Raw genomic sequence first — 14,585 nt, 5'->3', positions numbered from 1 at the left:
CTTTTTGGCAAACGTTGGCGCCACACACATTTACAAGGGGGCCAACATTTGAGCAAAAGTTTGACCTCAAACTTTGGCTCAAACGTTGGTAGCAGCAAGCTTAAGCCATCTGGTATAAAAAGTTTGAGTAAAAGTTTGCCTCAAACTTTTACTCAAACTTTTATGATTCTTGACCCGGTTCACAATGGGTTTCTCTCCAACTCCAAGAGCAATCAACAGAGTCTTTTATCAACCCAATTCCATCAAGAACAAAGGCCCAATTCAAGGCTTGAAGACCATTTGAAGAAAGTGTATAAATAGCTTAGGATTTAAGTTTTCAGGGAGTTTTTTTTTTTCCTTTTAGAGCTTTTCCTTTGAGTTTTGCTGAGTAGTTTTGGAGAGCTTTTCGGTTAAGAGTATTTGGAGATTCTGAGTCTTGGGGAAGGAGAATTGAATTCTCTTCCTCTTAGTTTTCTTGCTTTCAATTTCATTTACAATTTGTCTTGGATCTTGGGTTGGAGAATTGAAGGAATTCTGTTTCAATCTCATCCTGAGATCTCTCTGTTTTATTTACTGCATAATTGAATTTAAATTTCTGTTCATTGTCTCTTCTTCTACTCATTCTGCTATTTACTTATCTCTATTTCTTGCAATTGAATTCTACATTTGGATCTAGGAAGGCATTGAGATCTAGACTCGGTTATCTAGTCTCTTGGGTCCTGAGATCTGGAGTTCACAATTTTAAATTCTCTGTTTAAAGCTTTTCAAGTTCATTTACATTTCCGTTTTAGATCCGATTCAATTCAAGTCACCTTCTACTTGTCTGATTAATGCAATTTACTTTTCCTTGTTTAAATGCAATTTAGCTCCTGTCGAATACAAACCACTCAAATCAACTCTTGATTCGCTTGACTAAATCAACCACTAAACTAAAATTGCTCAATCCCTCAATCCCTGTGGGATCGACCTCACTCCCGTGAGTTTTATTATTTGATGCGACCCGGTGCACTTGCCGGTTAGTTTTGTGTGTTTGGGATTCGTTTTTTGTTTTTCGAAAATACACATCAAAAAGCAGAGGTTCAGAAGCAACAAGCATCTCCATACACTTATCTGAAATCCCACCAATGAATTACATAAGTATTTCTATCTTATTTTCTGTTTTAATTATATTTTAATTATCAAAACCCCAAAACCATTTGAATCTGCCTGACTGAGATTTACAAGGATACCATAGCTTGGTTCAAGCTGACAATCTCCGTGGGATCGACCCTTACTCACGTAAGGTATTACTTGGACGACCCAGTGCACTTGCTGGTTAGTTGTGCGGAATTGCAAAAGTGTGATTGTAATTTCGTGCACCAAGTTTTTGGCGCCGTTGCTGGGGATTGTTCGAGTTTGGACAACTGACGATTCATCTTGTTGCTCAGATTAGGTAATTTTATTTTATTTTTAAGCTTTTTATTTCTTATTTTCGAAAAATACAAAAAAATTCTTCTTTTTCGTTTTTCCCAAAATAATTTTCGAAAAAACCAAAAAATTTATAAAACCATAAAACCAAAAATATTTTGTGTTTCTTGTTTGAGTCTAGTGTCAAATTTTAAGTTTGGTGTCAATTGCATGTTTTTCTTTTTCTTGCATTTTTTGAAATTTTATGCATTATGTTCTTTGTTGATCTTCAAGTTGTTCTTGATGATTTTCTGTGTTCTGATCTTTAAACTCTCCTGTTTGGTGTCTTTTGTTGTTTTTCATATGCATTTTCAAATTGTTATTGTCCCTAATATACAAACTTCTAAGTTTGGTGTCTTGCATGTCTTTGTTTTCTTGAAAATTTTCAAAAATATATTCTTAATGTTCATCATGTTCGTCAAAGTGTTCTTGCATGCATTATTTGTTTTGATCTTGATTTTCCATGTTTAGTTTAATTCTGTTGTTTTTCTCTCTCATCAAAAAAATTTTTAAAAATTCAAAAAATATATCTTTTCAAGTCAATAATACAGAGAATTGAAGATTCAGAACATACATCAGAGGAATTATAGAGAAAAAAGCTGGGTGTTCAAAACGCCCAGTGAGGAAGGAAAACTGGCGTTTAAACGCCTGGCTGGGCGTTAAACGCCCAAAAGGGTAGTATTTTGGGCGTTAAACGCCAGAATGGATACCATTCTGGGCGTTTAACACCAGGACAACACAAGGGAGGTAAGTTAGTTTTTAATTCAATCTTTTTCAAATCTTCATAATTTTTCAAAATTAATGCTAACATTTGATGTGATTGATTCAAAAATCTCAAGTTGTTACTTGCCTATTAAGAAAAGGTTCAAACTTTAAATTTTAAAATCATATCTTTTAGTTTCTTATTAGTCAAGTAATCAACTTTAATTTTCAAAATCAAATCCTTTTTTATTTCCTTTTCAAATCTTTTTCAAAATAAATTTCAATCATATCTTTTTCAAAATCAATTTCAAAATCTTTTCTAACTTCTTATCTTTTCAAAATTGATTTTCAAATCTTTTCAAATTAACTGCTTGACTTTTTGGTTGATTTTAAAAGTTTTCTATTTTGGTCATATCTTTTTTTAACCACCTAACTACTTTTCTCTTTCTAATTTTCGAATTCTAACTACATTTTAAAATAAAAACATAAAAAATATTTTCCTTTTATTTTAATTTAAATTCGAATTCTTTCCCCCTCCTCACTTTCTTCTATATAAGGACTAACACTCCTCCTCAATTAGCAATTCGGACTCTCTTCCTTCTTCATATGTTCGAATTCTATTCTACCTACCTCATCACTCTGTTCCTGTTTTTCTCTGACATCTCAAGAAATCTCTATACTGTGACATAGAGGATTCCATACTTTATTTGTCTCTTCTCTTTCATATGAGCAGGAGCAAGGATAAGAATATTCTTGTTGAAGCTGATCCAGAACCTGAAAGGACTCTAAAGAGGAAGCTAAGAGAAGCTAAAGCACAACACTCTAGAGAGGATCTTACAGAAAATTTTGAAAAAGAAAAAGACATGGCCAAACCCAACAACAATGGTGGAGATGCAAAGAAGATGCTTGGTGACTTTATTTTACCCTCTTCTAACTTCTGTGGAAGGAGCATCTCAATTCCTGTAATTGGAGCAAACAACTTTGAGCTTAAGCCTCAATTAGTTTCTCTAATGCAGCAGAATTGCAAGTATCATGGACTTCCATTGGAAGATTCTCATCAGTTTTTAGTTAAATTCTTGCAAATCTGTGACACTGTTAAGACCCATGGGGTTGACCCTGAGGTCTACAAACTTATGCTTTTCCCTTTTGCTGTAAGAGACAGAGCTAGGACATGGTTGGACTCACAACCTAAGGACAGCCTGAACTCTTGGGAAAAGCTGGTCAATGCTTTCTTGGCCAAATTCTTTCCACCTCAAAATTTGAGTAAGCTTAGAGTGGAAGTCCAGACCTTCAGACAGAAGGAAGGCGAATCCCTCTATGAAGCTTGGGAAAAATACAAGCAATTGATCAGAAGGTGTCCTTCTGGCATGCTTTCAGAATGGAACATCATATGCATATTCTATGATGGTCTGTCTGAACTATCCAAGATGTCATTGGACAACTCTGCTGGTGGATCTCTTCATCTGAAGAAGACGCCTGAAGAAGCTCAGAAACTCATTGAAATGGTTGCAAATAACCAGTTTATGTACACTTCTGAAAGAAATTCTATGAATAATGGGACAACTCAGAAGAAAGGAGTTTTGGAGATTGATGCTCTGAATGCCATATTGGCTCAGAACAAAATATTGACTCAGCAAGTCAATATGATTTCTCAGAGTCTGTCTGGAATGCAAGCCGCAGCAGGCAATACTAAGGAAGCTCCCTCTGAAGAAGAAGCTTATGATCCTGAGAATCCTGGAATGGAAGAAGTGAATTACATGGGAGATTCCTATAGAAACACTTACAATCCTTCATGGAGGAATCATCCTAACCTCTCATGGAAGGATCAACAGAAGCCTAATCAAGGCTTCAATAATAATAATAATGGTGGAAGAAATAGGTTTAGCAATAGCAAACCTTTTCCATCATCTTCTCAGCAACAAACAGAGAACTCTAAGCAAAGTTATTCTGGCCTAGCTACCATAGTCTCTGATCTATCTAAGACCACACTAAGTTTCATGAATGAAACAAGATCCTCCATTAGAAATTTGGAAGCACAAGTGGGTCAGCTGAGTAAGAGAATTACTGAAACTCCTCTTAGCATTCTCCCAAGCAATACAGAAGAAAATCCCAAGAGAGAGTGCAAGGCCATAACCATGACCAACATGGCCGAACCTGGAGAGAGTAAGGAGGACGTGATTCCCAGTGAGAAAAACCTCATGGGATGTCCTCTGAGCGAAAAGAAGTTCCCCTTTGAGGAACCAAGGGAATCTAAGGCTCATACAGAGACCATAGAGATTCCATTGAACCTACTTCTGCCATTCATGAGCTCTGATGAGTATTCTTCCTCTGAAGAGGATGAAGATATTACTGAAGAGCAAGTTGCTAAGTACCTTGGAGCAATCATGAAGCTAAATGCCAAGTTATTTGGTAATGAGACTTGGGAGGATGAACCACCCTTGCTCACCAATGAATTGAATGACTTGATTAGGCAGACATTACCTCAGAAGAAATCGGATCCTGAAAAATTCTTAATACCCTATACCATAGGCACCATGACCTTTGAGAAGGCTCTGTGTGATCTAGGATTAAGTATAAACCTCATGGCCCTCTCTATAATGGAGAAACTAGGAATCCTTGAGGTGCAAGCTGCAAGAATCTCACTAGAGATGGCAGACAATTCAAGGAAACATGCTTATGGACTTGTAGAGGATGTCTTGGTAAAGGTTGAAGGCCTTTACATCCCTGCTGACTTCATAATCCTGGACACTGGGAAGAATAAGGATGAATCCATCATCCTTGGTAGACCCTTCCTAGCCACAGCAAAAGCTGTGATTGATGTTGATAGAGGAGAGTTAGTTCTTCAAGTGAATGAGGACTACCTTGTGTTTAAAGCTAAAGAATCTCCTTCTGTACACATGGAGAAGAAGCATGACAAGCTTCTCTCAATGCAGAGTCAAACAGAGCCCCCACATTCAAACCCTAAGTTGGTGTTGGGAGGCCATCATCATGCTCTGAGTATCTGTGAGGCTCCATGAGAGCCCACTGTCAAGCTATTGACATTAAAGAAGCGCTTGTTGGGAGGCAACCCAATTTTTACTTATCTATGTTAAATTTCTATTGTTATGTTTTCTTTAGGATGATGATCATGTGGAGTCACAAAAACAACTGAAAAATCAAAAACAGAATGAAAAACAGCATTAAAAATAGCACGCCCTGGAGGATAAGCTTACTGGCGTTTAATGCCAGAAAGGGAAAAAAAGCTGGCGTTTAACGCCAGAAAGGGAAGAAAAGTTGGCGTTTAACACTAGAAAAGGGCACCAGATTGGCGTTTAACGCCAGAAAGGGAAGAAAAGCTGGCGTTAAACGCCAGAAATGGGCAGCAACCTAGCGTTTAATGCTAGGATTGGCAATCAAAGGGGCGTTTACACGCCAAAATGGTGCAAGGATGAGAAATTCTTGACACCTCAGGATCTATGGACCCCACAGGATCCCCACCTACCTCAACTCTCTCTCCCTCTTCTTCACACCTTCCCATAACACCCTTCCCCAAATACCCCTCACCAATCACCTCCATTTCTCTTCTCCATCACCTCTTCACCAATCACCACATAATTCAAATTCAAATCCATTCCCTCCCAAACCCAATCCCTAATACACGAATCCTGTCCCTCTCTCCACTCCTATATAAACCATTCATCCCTCCTTCATTTTCACACATCATAAACACTTCTTTCCCCCTTGGCCGAACCACTCACACATCTCCATCTCCTCTATTTTCTTCTTCTTATACTCCCTTCTTTCTTCTTTTGCTCGAGGACGAGCAAACCTTCTAAGTTTGGTGTGGTAAAAGTGTTGCTTTTTGTTTTTCCATAACCATATATGGCACCTAAGGCCAGAGAAACCTCTAGAAAGAGGAAAGAGAAGGCAAAAGCTTCCACCTCTGAGTCATGGGAGATGGAGAGATTCATCTCAAAGGTCCATCAAGACCACTTTTATGAAGTTGTGGCCAAGAAGAAGGTGATCCCTGAGGTCCCTTTCATGCTCCACTAAAAAGAGGATGGAGCAAATAAGAGAGCCCACCTATGGACCTCAACAAGAGCATGAGAAAATTTCTCATCATGAAATCCCTGAGATGCCTCAAGGGATGCACTTTCCTTCACAAAACTATTGGGAGCAAATCAACACCTCCTTAGGAGAATTGAATTCCAACATGGGACAACTAAGGATGGAGCACCAAGAGCACTCCATCCTCCTCCATGAAATTAGAGAAGACCAAAGAGCCATGAGGGAGGAGCAACAAAGGCAAGGAAGAGACATTGAGGAGATAAAGCACTCCATAAGATCTTCAAGAGGAAGAACTAGCCACCATCACTAAGGTGGATCCGTTCTTTAATTTCCTTGATTCTTTATTTTCTGTTTTTCGTTTCTTATGCTTTATGTGCTATCTATGTTTGCATCTTCATTACATGATCATCAGTGTCTAGTGCCTATGCTTTAAAGTTATGAATGTCCTATGAATCCTTCACCTCTCTTAAATAAAAAAAATGTTTTCTGAAAAAGAAAAAGAAGTACATGAATTTCGAATTTTAAAATACTTTAATTATTTTGATGTGGTGGCAATACTTTTTGTTTTTCTGAATGAATGCTTGAACATTGCATATTTTTTATAGTGAAGTTTATGAATGTTAAAATTGTTGGCTCTTGAAAGAATAATGAAAAGGAGAAATGTTATTGATAATCTGAAAAATCATAAAATTGATTGTTGAAGCAAGAAAAAGAAATGAATAGAAAAAAAAGAGGATGATATGCAGAAAAAAAAAGCAAGAAAAAAGCCCATAACCCTTTAAACCAAAAAGCAATGGTAAAAATGATCCAAGGCTTTGAGCATTAATGGATAGGAGGGCCTAAAGGAATAAAATCCTGGCCTAAGCGGCTAAACCAAGCTGTCCCTAACCATGTGCTTGTGGCGTGAAGGTGTCAAGTGAAAAGCTTGAGACTGAGTGGTTAAAGTCGTGGTCCAAAGCAAAAAGAGTGTGCTTAAGAGCTCTGGACACCTTTAATTGGGACTCTAGCAAAGCTGAGTCACAATCTGAAAAGGTTCACCCAGTTATGTGTCTGTGGCATTTATGTATCCGGTGGTAATACTGGAAAACAAAATGCTTAGGGTCACGGCCAAGACTCATAAAGTAACTGTGTTCAAGAATCAACATACTGAACTAGAAGAATCAATAACACTATCTGAATACTGAGTTCCTATAGATGCCAATCATTCTGAACTTCAAAGGATAAAGTGAGATGCCAAAACTGTTCAGAAGCAAAAAGCTAAGAGCCCCGCTCATCTAATTAAGACTGATCTTCATAGATGTTTTCGAAATTTATTGTATATTCTCTTCTTTTTATCCCACTTTGTTTTTATTTGCTTGGGGACAAGCAACAATTTAAGTTTGGTGTTGTGATGAGCGGATAATTTATACGCTTTTTGGCACTATTTTTAGGTAGTTTTTAGTATGATTTAGTTATTTTTTAGTATATAATTATTAGTTTTTAAATAAAAATAACATTTCTGGACTTTACTATGAGTTTGTGTATTTTTCTGTAATTTCAGGTATTTTCTGGCTGAAATTGAGGGACCTGAGCAAAAATCTGATTCAGAGGCTGAAAAAGGACTGCAGATGCTGTTGGATTCTGACCCTGCTGCATTCGAAAAGGATTTTCTGGAGCTAAAGAAGCCCAATTGGCGCGCTCTCAATTGCGTTGGAAAGTAGATATCCTGGGCTTTCCAGAAATATATAATAGTTCATACTTTACCCGAGATTTGATGGCCCAAACTGGCATTCAAAGTCAGCCCAAGGAATTCTGGCGTAAAGCGCCCAAACTGGCACCAGAATTGGAGTTAAACGCCCAAACTAGCACCAAAGCTGGCGTTTAACTCCAGGAACAGCCTAAGCACGAAAAAGCTTCAATGCTCACCCCAAGCACACACCAAGTGGGTCCCGAAAGTGGATTTCTGCATCATTTACTCATTTCTGTAAACCATAGGCTACTAGTTCATTATAAATAGGACCTTTTACTATTGTATTTTCATCTCTGGAACATATTATGTAATTTATATATTCTGAGACCTCCATGGGAGGCTAGCCATTCGGCCATGTCTACCCTATTTTCACTTATGTATTTTCATCGGTGGAGTTTCTACACCCCATAGATTAAGGTGTGGAGCTCTGATGTTCTTCATGAATTAATGCAAAGTACTATTGTTCTTCTATTCAATTCAAGCTTATTCTTATTCTAAGATATTCACTCGCACTTCAACTGGATAAATGTGATGATCCGTGACACTCATCATTATTCTCACTTATGAACGCGTGCCTGACAACCACCTCCGTTCTATCTGCAATAGCTTGAGTGTGTATCTCTTAGCTTCCTGGTCCACGACGCATGGTTGCCTCTCCTGACAACAGATCATTCCATTCCGTGAGATCAGAGTCTTCGTGGTATAAGCTAGAATCAATTGGCAGCATTCTTGAGATTCGAAAAGTCTAAACCTTGTCTGTGAGAACCGACAGATGATTAGCCCTACGTAACCCGTAGCCGGACCATTTTCACTGAGAAGACGGACGGTAGCCATTGACAACGGTGATCCCCCAACATACAGCTTGCCATGGAAGGGAGTACGCATGACTGGATGAAGGCAATAGAAAATCAGAGGTTCAAAAGCAATAAGCATCTCCATACACTTATCTGAAATCCCAACAATGAATTACATAAGTATTTCTATCTTATTTTCTGTTTTAATTATATTTTAATCATCAAAACCCCAAAACTATTTGAATCTGCCTGACTGAGATTTACAAGGATGACCATAGCTTGCTTCAAGCCGACAATTTTTGTGGGATCGACCCTTACTCACGTAAGGTATTACATGGACGACCCAGTGCACTTGCTGGTTAGTTGTGCGGAATTAAAAAAGTATGATTGTAATTTCATGCACCAGCCATCAACGGTGTCCACGCCTATTTCCGTGTATCACGATGGCAACGGAGAATTCTCCGAGGATTCCTCCGGATGGGTCCTTTGCAACGAATCAAGTTTCATCGTCACAAGTTCGATATGTCGGCGAAGCCTCTGAAAAATTTTGTAAAGAATTGTTTAACCAAGAGTTTGAATTCGAAAAAGGTAGCCAGATTCAGAACCGTTGTCTTTTTTTATTTTTTGTCTGTAAAAAATTTATTCTTGTTATTGTTGATAAAGAACAAGATGATGATGATGTTGTGTGGTGAGAAGATAGAGTGATGGCAGAATTGAGATAGGGTGAGAGATAGGTGACGATGGGAGTTGGAGTGAGAGAGAATGAGATTAGGATTTGTGACTAAGGAGTAAATTAGGGATTTTATCAAATTTTTTTTGCCAATTTAGTGTTTTTCGTTAATGAAAATGGAGTTAAGCAACGGATGGTCACTTTTGTCAAAACTAAAAATTGTCTAGGGACTATTTTGTCGATAACATCTATTAGGTACCATTTTGTCATTGTCTAAATCTTTCGGGTACCAAATTAGTATTTACCTTTTGGTCACTTTAATTTAATTGGATTGTTATAATTATTTTTGTTTTGATTCATGCACGTCAAGTGCCTCTATAACACTTTGAATTTTGAATTGCATGTTTACTTGTATATTATTTTTGTATATCTCTTAAGTAACAATTGAGCTAAAAGATTAATGATTCTGTTTAGAAATAATTATAAATCTTAAAGTAATTTTACTTTTCTGCATGTAATTAATGACTTTCTTGACTGACTTAGAGAGTTATTTGCTTATTTATTGAAGAAACAATGCAAGATCATCATGATGATTATATAAAGGAAATATTTGGGTTTCAATTCTAACAACTATTGAAATGTTCGTTTCTTGTTTTGTTGCTTTAAATCAATCATATATAAATGAGTAGTGTAAATTATAATTAATTTTATATGTTATTTTTAATTTTTGTTTTGGTTTACCACATTTTCAGGAGTGTCAAAATAGTGATCATATAGGAGTGTCAAAATGATGACCACAAGACTTAAGGATATTTTTGATCTATTGATGATATTAATCTATATAAAACTTTAATTTATGGTTAAACTTATAGAATTAACTTTTTTGTTATTGTACTTTAAAACAATCTTAGTTAAAATAAAAAATATTTAAATTATTTATGTTATTATGCATAGAAATTGTCAAGTTATACAATTGAAAGAAATATAAATAATATTAAGGCATATTTGTATCTGGTTAGCCCACAAAAATTAAACTTAAAATTGTGTATCTTTATCATATATATCATATAAATTAAAAGTATTATTAGACTTGTGTAATGGATCTAGTACTTTCAATTTTTCTACTAATATTAATAATAAAGAAATATCCAAACACAATATTAGTGGATTTGAAGATACACAAGTGATTGAGGTCTCATAATCTTCTCCTTTGTTAATTTATTATTGCTTTGAAAATTCTTTTAAAAAATGGTCAAAATATATGTCTTCCTTTCTTTTTTATTAATCTAATCTATTAATATATCTTCTTCTGTTGTGCTTTAAGGGGCAATAATGAATGAAAAATGGAAAAAAATCATAAAAAAGAGGGAACACAAGTACACAACAACTCCAAATATTCTCTCCCAATTAGTGGTAAAAAAAACTATAGAAAACAAAACAGTGTGACGCTCCGCCAACAGTAAGAGAGGGGAGGATTTTGAAAAAAAAATAAAAAAATAAAAAATCTAGTTAATTTTGCTTCTTTTTAATATGGAAAATCACGGGCCAAAACTGCACATGGCTCGACTTGCTAGGAAGATTCGATTTACCTTCAAACATTTTAAAAGTTAATTTGGTGTAATTTTATCGAGTTTAGACTGGATAAGGTGTCTTAAAAAAAGATTCGGCCATTATTTTGGATCGAATCCGGTCAAGAGGAATCCAGTTTCATTCGACCCATGTGCATCCTTAGAGAACTAAAAATGATATATATATATTAAATTAATTTTAATATTATGTTATATTAATTATAAGCTTATTGTTTTATTTTTAATCACACTTGTTGAATTTGAAAATAGATAAAAAAAGAATCAAATTAGAATTTATGGACAAATACAAATTCAAATATGGATATCAACTTTTCGGTAATAAGTTTCTTCTTTATAAATAAATTTTTTTATAAATTATTGTTAAAACTTTAAAGACCTTATTTTTACCCGATTTGGACCCAGTATAGTTGTGACCCGAAAATGTTTAGATTTCATCGGGTCTAGGGCCCGGATAGGGTCTAAAAAATAGATCCGGTGTGTATTTAGGGTCGGGTCTGGATCAAGACAAACTCAGTTTCACCCGGCCGATAAACACCCCTATTTCTACCCATGAAATCTCCGAATACTAAAAAGTATTTATTAAACAAAAATATCTAACGTTATATCCATAAAAGATGAGTTTCGTGTGATAAAAGTATTCAAACTCTAATTTTATTCTTAATAACATTTTTAAAATACCTTACATTTTATCTTCTTTTTCAAACTCCAAACTTTTGCAACCTTCACCATTACCCACACCTTCTTGATTATTACTACCTCTCATCCCCCTCTTTCCAGAATTTTCTTTTCTTGTGATCAGTTAGGCATTCTGCTTTAGCTTCCTCACCATCAACAACAAGTACGCCATCACCTAATTCAACTACCCGACCTCTTAACCGCACTCTAGTACCTCATTTCTGCTCTTGGCAACTACCTTCTCAGCAAATTAGGGTTCCTCGACCATGACCCTTTTACTATCAACTCGGCCAAGCACTTTTTCCCTACCGCACTCGTCTTCTTCCTCGCCATCTTCACCAACACCAACCTCCTCCGCCACGCCAATGTCGACACCTTCATCGTCTTTCGATCTCTCACCCCTGTCCTCGTCGCCCTTGTAGACACCGTCTTCCCCACTAATCTTGCCCCCTCTAAACTCACATTTTCTCCCTCACTGGCGTGGGTATGTCGTGATTCTGCTTTATCTCACTGTTTATTCTTTGGATTTTGCTTATTTTGTCACAATCACACTAAGATGGTTTACATCAAGCACATGGTCATGAATCTAGAGTTGAACACTTAGGGTTTTATTTTGTACAATAATTTGTTCTCTCTCATGATTTTGTTCTGGTTCCTTACCTATGAGAATCTTGAGGTTTTTGATGCTCTGAAATTTCAATTTTAGGTGCTTGTTTGATCCTACAAAAAAAGGGATGATGGCGGTAAAGGGTGATGATAGTGGTCCTGGCGGTCGTGAGTCCTGACGGTGGGTAGTGGCACTGGAGAGGGGAGGGGAGGCGGTGATATTTAGGAAATGTGTTGGTGGTGGTGAGGGTTATAAAAGTTTGGAATTCGAGAAAGAAGATAAAGGATGGGGATAATTTAGGAATTTTATTAAAAAGTTAACAAAAAATTAGAGTTTGGATACTTTTGTCACACGAAACTCATCTTTCATAGGTACAACATTAATTTCTTTGTTTGATGGGTACTTTTATTGGTATTTATAAAGTTTATAGATACAAATGGTAGTTTATTCTTAAGTTTAACCAACACTTAAATATTGTTGGCTATAAAGTTTTGTGTGGTCCTGTACGATGCAATAGAAAGAGATAAATACTAATTTGGTACCCGAAAATTCAGGCGTTGACAAAATGGTACCTAATAGATGTTATTGACAAAATGGTCATTGAACAATTTTTAAATTTGACAAAAGTGACCATCCGTCGTTTAACTCTGTTTTCATTGACGAAAAAAACTGAGTTGACAAAAAAATTTGATGAAATTCCTAATTTACCCTTGATTCTACTGTCACTATATCTATCTCTTTCTCTCTCTTTCATCTGCATTCTTTCTTTCTTCTTTTTCTTCACAGATGAAAATGAAAAATCATCATCATCAACCCCGTGGCATCACTATCAACAAGCCAAACTCATTCATTTTTCGGGAGAAAGATTAAAACTTTAGCCACTAAATGATAATAAAAATTTTTGAATGAACTAATTTTTTTTATCCTTAATCACTCACGAAAATTCCGAGAGTAGGGAGGTGAGGAAGAAGAAAAATAGAAGCAAAGACAACATAACCATAAAGAAAAATAGAAACGACAATCAAATATAATCGAAACAAAACACATTAAAGCAACAATCAAAAAGAAGAAGAAAAATAAAAATAGCACCGTAGAGGAGAAGAAGAACACCACCACCACAACGAAGAAGAGAAGAAGAAAATAAATACCAGATCCCAACCTCAGATAATATGCTGAGAAGGAAACAAAGAGAACCCCCAAGAGAAGCATGGAGTTACAACCATTCCCTAACGCTATTCGGAAACTCGCCATCAACGGTGTCCATGCCTATTTCCGTGTATCACGATGGCAACAGAGAATTCTCCGAGGATTCCTCCGGATGGGTCCTTTGCAACGAATCAAGTTTCATCGTGACAAGTTTGATTTGTCGGCGAAGCTGATGAGCGGATAATTTATATGCTTTTTGGCACTGTTTTTAGTATGTTTTTAGTAGAATCTGGTTACATTTAGGGATGTTTTCATTAGTTTTTATGTTAAATTCACATTTCTGGACTTTACTATGAGTTTGTGTATTTTTTTGTGATTTCAGGTATTTTCTGGCTGAAATTGAGGGACTTGAGCAAAAATCAGATTCAGAGGTTGAAAAAGGACTGCTGATGCTGTTGGATTCTGACCTCCCTGCACTCAAAGTGGATTTTCTAGAGCTACAGAACTCAAAATGGTGCGCTTTTAATTGCGTTGGAAAGTAGACATCCAGGGCTTTCCAGCAATAGATAATAGTCTATACTTTGGCCAAGTTTAGATGACGTAAAAGGGCGTTGAACGCCAGTTCTACGCTGCTGTCTAGAGTTAAACGCCAGAAACACGTCACAAGCCAGAGTTGAACGCCAGAAATACGTTACAAACTGGCGTTCAACTCCAAGATTGACCTCTACACGTGTAACATTCAAGCTCAGCCCAAGCACACACCAAGTGGGACCCGGAAGTGGATTTATGTATCAATTACTTACTTCTGTAAACCCTAGTAACTAGTTTAGTATAAATAGGACTTTTTACTATTGTATTAGACATCTTTTGATCATTTTTAGATCTCTAGACCTCCATGGGAGGCTGGCCACTCGGCCATGCCTGGACCATTATCACTTGTGTATTTTCATGCGGTAGAGTTTCTGCACTCCATAGATTAAGGTGTGGAGCTCTGCTGTTCCTCAAAGATTAATGCAAAGTACTACTGTTTTTTTCTATTCAATTCAACTTATTCCGCTTCTAAGATATTCATTTGCACTTCAACCTGAATGTGATGAACGTGACAATCATCATCATTCCCTATGAACGCGTGCCTGACAACCACTTCCGTTCTACCTTAGATTGAATGAGTATCTCTTGGATCTCTTAATGAGAATCTTCG

The 14,585-nt window shown here is 36.4% G+C and overlaps 1 pseudogene; it reads left to right on the top strand.

The window, feature by feature from the left end:
- The window catches only part of LOC107627122, a 9,989-nt pseudogene continuing 4,544 nt past the window's right edge, over nt 9,141–14,585 (top strand).

This window comes from Arachis ipaensis, chromosome B02 (genome assembly GCF_000816755.2).
Source record: "Arachis ipaensis cultivar K30076 chromosome B02, Araip1.1, whole genome shotgun sequence".
NCBI lineage: Eukaryota > Viridiplantae > Streptophyta > Magnoliopsida > Fabales > Fabaceae > Arachis > Arachis ipaensis.
This window is presented reverse-complemented; position numbering and strand designations above follow the sequence as displayed.